The 8,867-nt window shown below is 51.6% G+C and overlaps 1 protein-coding gene across 7 annotated transcripts in view; it reads left to right on the top strand.

The window, feature by feature from the left end:
- Positions 1-767: 767 nt before the first annotated feature.
- The window catches only part of SYNE3 (spectrin repeat containing nuclear envelope family member 3), an 88,465-nt gene continuing 80,365 nt past the window's right edge, over positions 768-8,867 (top strand). For all 7 annotated transcript variants that reach the window (XM_077268760.1, XM_077268746.1, XM_077268729.1 and 4 more), the window contains exon 1: positions 768-882. The gene's annotated coding sequence lies outside the window, so the exon portion shown is untranslated. The remainder of the gene's footprint in view (positions 883-8,867) is intronic.

The following is an 8,867-nucleotide window of genomic DNA, read 5'->3' as shown; positions in this document are numbered from 1 at the left end:
GGTCGGGGGGACAGAAGAGTGTGGGGGGACAGAGGGGTCTGGGGGCAGAAGAGTCTGGAGGGACAGAGGGGTCTGGGGGGGAGCAGAGGAGTCGGGGGGGAGCAGAGGGGTCTGGGGGGGAGCAGAGGAGTCGGGGGGGGGAGCAGAGGAGTCGGGGGGGACAGAGGGGTCTGGAGGGGAGCAGAGGAGTCGGGGGGGACAGAGGGGTCTGGGGGGGAGCAGAAGAGTCTGGGGGGACAGAGGGGTCTGGGGGGGGAGCACAAGAGTCTGGGGGGAGCACAAGAGTCTGCGGAGTGAGAGGGGTCTGGGGGGCAGAGGGGTCTGGAGGGGGGCAGAAGAGTTTGCGGAGTGAGAGGGGTCTGGGGGGAGCAGAAGAGTGGGCGACAGGGGTCTGGGGAGGGGGGTCTGGGGGGCAGAGGCGTATGGAGGGGGACACGGGTGTGGAGGGGAGCAGAAGAGTCTGGGGGGACAGAGGAGTGTGGGGGAGGACAGAGGCGTATGGAGGGGAGCAGAATAGTCTGGGGGACAGAGGGGTCTGGCAGCAGCTTTCTTCCCTCTGATAACACGCCCAGCCTGCCTGCACAGAGGAGCCAGGAGATAACGCTCGGTGTGCACAGGGTACACGGCAGCAGATCCCCCATAAGCGGAGTCCAGCCGGCCCTGTAGGAGAGCAGCGGCACCAGTGATGTGCAGGACTGTGCCGGCAGCCGGTGCCCTCTGATCACGTGCCGCCCCTGCCCTCCGCCGCCGGCGCCGCTGTGCCTAATATAGCCGCCGCGCAGTCACCGCCTCCAGTCCGCGCTCAGTGTCAGGAGGACGGGAGGTTCCTGTCTGCGCCGCCGCTCAAATCCGGTCCCGCTGCCCCGAGCCCGGAGCCTCAAGGTATGTGACTCCAGCAGCTAGCGGCCAGAGACCCCCGGGGTGATCTAGGGGGTGCAGGGCTGGGGGCCGCTGTGTGCTGGGGTGCATTGGATACACGGAGCTGTTTGCTGGCTGCACTGTGTATGGGGCATTCCCATCTATTGCTGTAAGGGCTGCACTGTAGTACCGGGGCATTACTACTGGCTGTGGGGGGCTATATAGAGCAGACGTGCGGTACAGTGGGTGTATGGATGGTGGGGTGACACAATGGATGCAGTATGGAGCGTATACCCTGTATACATTACGTTGGCTATATGGGGTGATACTTGGGGCATGCTGGCTTTAATACTATGCATACACTTAAGTCCAAAAATATTTAGACCGTGACATGCGTTTTGGCATTTTAGCTGTTTATCAAAACATATTCCACACCCAGTCCTATAATCCATACGGGCTTAAAGTGCCGACTCTCCGCTTTAATTTGCTGGGATCCACATCCTAACTGAAAGGTTTAGGAATTCCAGCTCTTGTAGCTGCCTCTTTTTAAAGGGAATCTGTCACCAGTTTTATGGCATAGCAGCTACAAATATCGCCGACACGTACTTCTGGCTCATGTACCGGAACTACGTTTGCCAGCGCATGCGCACTTATGTTTTTTGGCTTTGCCCACAGTTGGGCTAAGCATACTGCGCAAGCGCACAAGGCTATGTTTCTGAGCAGGCGCGAGTTGGAACAAGAGGCGTTATCTATGAAGTATGACAGCGACCAACAGCCAATGGGCGTGATGTAGAGACCCAAAACCACGCCCATCGGACCGGACTGAGAAATTATCATACAGCACGGGACACATTAAAAAACATTTTTTTGAGTATACAAGAGGAGTCAGGGGGTTCTATAAAGATGTAGTGAATGCATAGCAGACGCTTAGTAAGGCGATATTTTTAGCTGCTATGCCATAAAACTGGTGACAGATTACCTTTAAAGGGAACAAAAGTAATTGGACAAGTATCTTAGAAGCTCTTCAATGGGCTGCATGGACTATCTCCTCATTAATCATCAAAAAGGTATGGAATTTGCATTTGGAAGCTGTTGCTATGAACCCACAACATGCAGTCAAAGGAGCTCTTAATGGAAGAGAAACAAACCAAAACAGACCATCATCATTCGGCTGGAAAAAAAAGACGAAATCCTTTGGAGACATAGCGAAAATGTTAGGAGCGGCCAAATCAACAGTTTGATACAGTCTCCAAAAAAAAATGCACTGGTGAGCTCGGGAACGTAAAAAGATCTGGACGATTATGGAAGACAACAGTGGTGGATGATCGCAGAATTCTTCCCATGGTGAAGAAAAATCCATTCATAAAATCCACCCATGTGAAGACTCCCCAGGAAGTTGGTGTCTCAGTATCTAAGTCTGCAATAAAGAGAAGATATCATGAGAGCAAACACAGGGGGTCACCACAAGGTGACATATTAGACATTACCAAAAAACATACAAAGAAGACACACAGTTCTGGAAAAGCAAAACTAAGATCAACCCGTCCTAGGATGATGGGAAGAAGGAAGGATGGAGAAGGCTTGGAACGCTCCTGATCCTTGGCACATCCTCTAACGCATGGTGGAGATGGTGTGATGGCGTGGGCATGCATGGCTTCCAGTGGCTCCAGGTCACTAGTGGTTATTGATGATGTGACTGAAGACAGAAGCCGGTGGATGAATCGTGTGTACGGGGCGATACATTCTGCTCAGATTCACTCAAATGCAGCAGGGTTGATGAACGACGCTTCACAGGACAGATGGACAATGACCCAAAATGTCACCTCACAAGGTTTCGGCCCATCAAGCCTCATTTCACAGGCTGAAGGCAGAAAGAGACAGAAACAAACAAGAATTGAAGTCACTGCAGTAAAGGTGACAAAGCCTCACACCGGTGGAGACCAGCGATGGTGACGACCACGGCCTTCAGACTTGATTCCGTCATTGCTGCAAAGCCTCACACGGGAGGAGACCAGCGATGGTGACGGCCATGGCCTTCAGACTTCAGACCATCATTGCTGCAAAGCCTCACACAGGAGGAGACCAGCGATGGTGACGGCCATGGCCTTCAGACTTCAGACCATAATTGTTTCAAAGCCTCCCACAGGAGGAGACCAGCGATGATGACCTACATTGTTTTCGGACTTCATACCATCATTGCTGCAAAGCCTCACACAGGAGGAAACCAGCGATAGTGACGGCCATGGCCTTCAGACTTCAGACCATCATTGCTGCAAAGCCTCACACGGGAGGAGACCGGCAATGGAGACGGCCATGGCCTTCAGACTTCAGGCCGTCATTGCTGCAAAGCCTCACACAGGAGGAGACCAGCGATGGTGACGGACATTGCCTTCAGACTTCAGGTCGTCATTGCTGCAAAGCCTCCCACCGGAGGAGACCAACGATGGTGCCGGCCATGGCCTCCAGACTTCAGGCCGTCATTGCTGCAAAGGATTCTCTGCAAAGTATTAAACATGGACATTTTAGTTAAGGAAAGTTAATTTGCCCAATTTCTTTTGAACCCCTGAAATGAGGCAGCTTTGTAAAAAATGGCTTTGTTCAACCCCTTTAATTAAACATGGAAGCCTCCACTTCAATTGTATCTCAGTTGTTTCGGTATCTGGCTAAATATTTTTGGACCGAAGTGTACATGTGGTGAGCAGTGCTGGGACGATAGCATGGGGTCTATAGTGTGGCTTCTATAGCGTGGGGTCTATAGCGTGGGGTATACAGTGTGGGGCACACAGTGCGGAGTACACAGTGTGGAGTATTGTATGGGATGTACAGGGGCCAATGTACTGAATACAGCAGTGCTGGGATGATAGCATGGGGTCTATAGTGTGGCTTCTATAGTGTGGGGTCTATAGCGTGGGGTATACAGTGTGGGGCACACAGTGCGGAGTACACAGTGTGGAGTATTGTATGGGATGTACGGGGGCCAATGTACTGAATACAGCAGTGCTGGGACGATAGCATGGGGTCTATAGTGTGGCTTCTATAGTGTGGGGTCTATAGCGTGGGGTATACAGTGTGGGGCACACAGTGCGGAGTACACAGTGTGGAGTATTGTATGGGATGTACAGGGGCCAATGTACTGAATACAGCAGTGCTGGGATGATAGCATGGGGTCTATAGTGTGGCTTCTATAGTGTGGGGTCTATAGCGTGGGGTATACAGTGTGGGGCACACAGTGCGGAGTACACAGTGTGGAGTACACAGTGTGGAGTATTGTATGGGATGTACGGGGGCCAATGTACTGAATACAGCAGTGCTGGGACGATAGCATGGGGTCTATAGTGTGGCTTCTATAGTGTGGGGTCTATAGCGTGGGGTATACAGTGTGGGGCATACAGTGCGGAGTACACAGTGTGGAGTATTGTATGGGATGTACAGGGGCCAATGTACTGAATACAGCAGTGGTCTATGGAGGTGTAATATAGGTGGGTGTGGGGTGCTGGGCTGTGGTGCAGGTGTATATAGGGTGTATGTGACATGGGGGGGCTGTATTTTAGGTATATGTAGGCTGGTCCTGAGCTGTATTACAGGTGTATTGGGCTGTTGTACACCTATATGTAGATTACTATTAGGGGGATATTCGGGGGGCCTTCGGGACTGTAGACTTGATATTTTCACCCTTATTGGACCTGTTGTCTTTATTGATAATGGAATGAGATGAAACTTTTATTTTTGTTCTATACGATGTTACAATTTGAAGTTGCTGCAGAACATCTTCATCCTGCTTTACATCTGTGTCTGTGACGCTCCCTGGTGTCAGCACCTGAGTCTCTGTGTGAATATTTCAGTACATTTTAATAATTAATTGTGTTGTGTCTGGTGTCACTTTGCAGAGGGTGAAGGGTCCCTGCTGTGTCTGTGCAGTATGGGGGCTCAGTAACTGTACAGAGGTTCCTTGCAGTGTCCATGCAGTTTGGGGGCTCACTATTTCTACAGAGAATCCCTGCCGTGTCCGTGCAGTATGGGGGCTCACTATTTGTACAGAGGGTCCCTGCCGTGTCTGTGGGGTGTAGGGGCTCAGTAATTGTACAGAGGGTCCCTGCCGTGTCTGTGGGGTGTAGGGGCTCAGTAATTGTACAGAGGGTCCCTGCTGTGTCTGTGGGGTGTAGGGGCTCAGTAATTGTACAGAGGGTCCCTGCCGTGTCTGTGGGGTGTAGGGGCTCAGTAACTGTACCGAGGGTCCCTGCCGTGTCTGTGGGGTGTAGGGGCTCAGTAATTGTACAGAGGGTCCCTGCTGTGTCTGTGGGGTGTAGGGGCTCAGTAACTGTACAGAGGGTGCCTGCTGTGTCTGTGGGGTGTAGGGGCTCACTATTTCTACAGAGGGTCCCTGCCGTGTCTGTGGGGTGTAGGGGCTCAGTAACTGTACAGAAGGTCCCTGCTGTGTCTGTGGGGTGTAGGGGTTCAGTAATTGTACAGAGGGTCCCTGCCGTGTCTGTGGGGTGTAGGGGCTCAGTAACTGTACAGATGGTCCCTGCCGTGTCTGTGGGGTGTAGGGGCTCAGTAACTGTATAGAGGGTCCCTGCTGTGTCTGTGGGGTGTAGGGGCTCACTAATTGTACAGAGGGTCCCTGCCGTGTCTGTGGGGTGTAGGGGCTCAGTAATTGTACAGAGGGTCCCTGCCGTGTCTGTGGGGTGTAGGGGCTCAGTAACTGTACAGAGGGTCCCTGCCATGTTTGTGGGGTATGAGGCCTCAGTAACTGTACAGAGGGTCCCTGCCATGTTTGTGGGGTATGGGGCCTCAGTAACTGTACAAGGGGGTCCCTGCCATGTTTGTGGAGTATGGGTGCTCACTATTTGTACAGAGGGTCTCAGGCGCCCAATGTTTGTGCAGTTGTATTGGGCCGTGTGTAATTATAGCCTGCTGCAGCGACTTTGTGGCCTCCTGATGATGTGCAGGAATCCAGGGGTCTCCTCACCCCCCTCCACTATACAGAGAGGGATGTCTATTTTGCCCAGAGCATGGTAGACAGCATTCCTGCAGTCCTGTCAGCTGGGAGTTGTGCTCCTGTTGTTTTATGAGTTGTAGGCGGAGTGTATCTGCAGATCAAAATTCATACAGTATCTGCGAAAACAGGAGCAAGACAGAACCTGGTCCCTGCAGCCTAGAACCTTAGATAAATCAGTATCTTCAGCATTCTGCAAAGCCATGCTGAGACTTGTAGTACCACCGGATATATCGGTGATAATGCTGCCAGTGCCAGCTTTTGCACAACACCCAATGAGACACAATTCGGGTGACTCAGTGCGATGGTGTGACGTGGTGGCTGTACTGAGTCACGTAAGCCGCCATGATTAGATGTTCATCCCTGGGAGACCCCGGGGCATTTATAATTGGTATATGCTGAATGGAGCCATCAATGTGCAGACAGTTTGGCGGAGCTTCGCCTTTGGAGCGTTGCCCCTTGTGTTCTATGGGGAAGCGGATTGATCTGAACTCATTAATTTATCTCCAGAGAACTGGATGAGACCAGGGGACAGTGTACCCAGAAAGCTGCTACTTTGTAGGAACGTTCTGACCTTGATGTCTCAAGTTATCTGAAGACGTCTGTAGAGTGTTGTGGGTATCTACCCCTGTGACAGATACTTCAGCGGCATCCTTGGTATATCCGGATCCCTCACACTAGCGCTTGTACTGCTACAGTCCTGACCCTGCTGTGACTGTTGATAACCCCTCCTGTGACATATAAATCTGCTGTAATAATCAGTACCCCCATGTGACCATCCATAATATGTTGTGACAGTCCAAACCCACCAGACAGCTACATGGTTGGAGCTCATCTGTTAGGTCACGTGCTTGACAGCAGAATTTTGAAGGCAGCTCTGGAGGACAATGGAATGAAGGTTTTTTTTATTATTTCTAAATGACTTTCCGTAATGCTACATTACTGCAGAATATTCTGATATGAAGCAATGATGAGCGTTTATGTAATTAATCAACATCTCAAAATTCCCCGGTTTGGATGATTTTGCACCCACCGCCCCTCCTCCGGGGGTCCTGCTATTGGGATAAGATGCTCCTTTCATCCATTCTGCATATTAATTGCCACAGAAACCGAAATTACTAACAAGAAACACGAGTTCTGAGAAACAAAGATCTTTTCATCTGTGTCAGCGACTGACGCCGGGGATTGGACCGCTGGTAATACTGGGGGGGTGTTGGGGGGACGAACTCTCTCCTTGCCAAATTGTATCCACCGCATGGAAATGTTAATGATCTGTAAATAAGTGAGATTAGAGGAATGTGACTTATGTAAGAAAGTCCGTGAATGGTTAATGTTTAACCCTTTACATGTCTAGTGGTAAATGTAACATGGATCCATCATGGTGGTCAGGCGATGGATACAGGGTATATGCTGTAGATGAGGAATGTCCTCCTCCGGGGGTGAATGTGTCCTTATAATGAGAAAATGTGACTGAAAGACAAGTCTGATAGATTTACATCCGAAGTGATGAAGAATGAGGGTGAGACACTGAGCAAACTGGTTCAGCAAAGCCGAGACAGACAAGTGAGGATCACAGATAATAATGTATCCAATGCCAAATATACAGTAATAATAAATGGCAATGCATCACCCCCGGGGACGGTGGCCATGCTGTTATAGGGCCATACACACCAGAAAGCTGAGTTCTCTCCTGACTGCATGGGTGTACTCCTCTTGGCCTGTATGGGGAGAGGTCTTCTGGGCTCCTCTGTCCCCCCCACTCCATTCCTCCAGACTCCCCCCCACACACACACACACACTCCTCCAGTCTCCTTTGTCCTCCTTCTTCCACATTCTCTTCCCCCTCTGTTACTCCAGTCTCCTCTAACTTCTGGGCTCCTATGCACCCCATCCACCGTCACTCCTCCAAACTCTGCCCCCCCTCACCTTGCTCCTCTATAGTCTTCTCTGCCCCCCCCCCCACCTTGCTCCTCTAGTCTTCTCTGTCCCCCTCACCCTTTCCCGCTCCTCTGGACTCCTGTTCCCCCCCGCCCCCGCTCTTCTCCGGACTCCTGTCCACTCGTGCTCCTCCGGACTACTGACCCCCCCCCCTCCCACTCACCTCCAGACTCCCATTCCCCGTGCTCTTCCAGACTCCTGCCCCCCCCCCTCCCCCGCGCTCCTCCAAACTCATGTCCTCCCCTTGCTCTTCCAGCCTCCTGTCCCTCCTGCTCCTCCGGACTCCTGTCTCCCCCCCCCCCCCCCCCTCCTCCTCGAGACTCCTATTCCCCCCCTGCTTCTCTGGACTCCTATCCTCCCCGCTTCTCTGGACTCTTGTCCCCCCCTGCCCCTCTGGACTTCTGTCCCCCCCCCCCCTGCTGCTCCGGACTCCTGTCACCCCTGCTCCTCCAGACTCCTGTGCCCCCCCCCCTTCCCCTGCTCCTCACTCCTGTCTCCCCTCTGTGTCTGTTCCCAACTTGTCCTGCAGGAAGCCTCCATACACATAAATCAGCAGGATTAGCCAACTTTATTGCAAACGGGGTCCTAAAAATTCCATCGTATCAGCATTTGCTGAACAGCTGAATATTACTTTATTGCTCCCTGTTATCAGCTATTTGACTCTGGAGAAGCCGCGATTATTGTCACCTGTCCTACAATCTACTGCTCCTGTTCATCAGCCATCACCTATGCACACACTATGTATGCCATCACTCTCCGTCCATAAAGGAGCGAAAAGTTGCATTTACCTCCAAATAACATCCAATCTCTTGCCGCAGTAAATGGTGAGCCCCCTTTGGCTGTATATTATGTAGGTTCCCTGTATTTTTGTGTTTTCTCCATATGTGTGACCTAAGATCCTGGTCCATTATTCTGGAAGCACTGCGTGTTTTACCTGTTTCCGCCTGTCACCCCAATCATCATGTAAAGGCACAGCGGCGAGAGCTGCGCACCGGCACCATCTGCATTCCGCCTCTTGCATCTGTCCTGATTGCAGGTGTATTAATAATTTATTGTGCATTTAATTAGTCATGTA

Source organism: Ranitomeya variabilis, chromosome 1, assembly GCF_051348905.1.
Source record: "Ranitomeya variabilis isolate aRanVar5 chromosome 1, aRanVar5.hap1, whole genome shotgun sequence".
Taxonomy (NCBI): Eukaryota; Metazoa; Chordata; class Amphibia; order Anura; family Dendrobatidae; genus Ranitomeya; species Ranitomeya variabilis.
The sequence above is the reverse complement of the archived record's forward strand: the minus strand, read 5'-3'. Positions and strand labels throughout refer to the sequence as shown.